This window comes from Arachis duranensis, chromosome 6 (assembly GCF_000817695.3).
Source record: "Arachis duranensis cultivar V14167 chromosome 6, aradu.V14167.gnm2.J7QH, whole genome shotgun sequence".
Lineage (NCBI taxonomy): Eukaryota > Viridiplantae > Streptophyta > Magnoliopsida > Fabales > Fabaceae > Arachis > Arachis duranensis.
In genome coordinates, this window is record NC_029777.3 from 37,752,657 (window position 1) to 37,753,838 (window position 1,182).

A 1,182-nucleotide genomic window follows, 5' to 3' on the forward strand; every position below is an offset into this window, starting at 1 on the left:
GAGTTCTTGAGATTGATACTCTGAATGCCATATTGGCTCAGAACAAGATATTGACTCAGCAAGTCAATTTGATTTCTGAAAGTTTGTCTGGCATGCAAGCTGCACCAGGCAGTACTAAGGATGCTTCATCTGAAGAAGAAGCTTATGATCCTGAGAACCCTTCAATGGAAGAGGTGAATTACATGGGAGAACCCTATGAAAACACCTATAATCCTTCATGGAGAAATCATCCAAATCTCTCATGGAAGGATCAACAGAGACCTCAACAGGGTTTCAACAACAATAATGGTGGAAGAAACAGGTTTAGCAATGGCAAGTCTTTTCCATCATCTTCTCAGCAACAGACAGAGAATTCTAAGCAGAGCCACTCTGACTTAGCAACCATGGTCCCTGATCTAATCAAAACCACTCAAAGTTTCATGACTGAAACAAGGTCCTCCATTAGAAACTTGGAGGCACAAGTGGGTCAGCTGAGTAAGAAAATTACTGAACTCCCTTCTTGTACTCTTCCAAGCAATATAGAAGAGAATCCAAAAGGAGAATGCAAGGCCATCAACATGACCTACATGGCCGAATTTGGAGAGGAGGAAGACGTAGTGAACACCACTGAGGAAAACCTCAATGGACATCCACTGGCCTCCAATGAGTTCCCTAATGAGGAACCATGGGAATCTGAGGCTCACACTGAGACCATAGAGATTCCATTGGATTTACTTCTGCCATTCATGAGCTCTGATGAGTATTCTTCCTCTAAAGAGGATGAGTATGTCACCGAAGAGCAAGTTGCTAAATACCTTGGAGCACTCATGAAGCTAAATGACAAGTTATTTGGTAATGAGACTTGGGAGGATGAACCCCCTTTGCTCACCAAAGAACTGGATGACTTGTCTAGGCAGGAATTACCTCAAAGGAGACAAGATCCTGGGAAGTTTTCAATACCTTGTACCATAGGCACCATGACCTTTAAGAAGGCTCTGTGTGACCTAGGGTCAAGCATAAACCTCATGCCTCTCTCTGTAATGGAGAAGCTAGGGATCTTTGCGGTACAAGCTGCAAGAATCTCACAAGAGATGGCAGACAATTCAAGAAAACAAGCTTATAGACTTGTAGAGGATGTTCTGGTAAAGATTAAAGACCATTACATCCCTGCTGATTTCATAGTCCTAGAGACTGGGAAGTGTA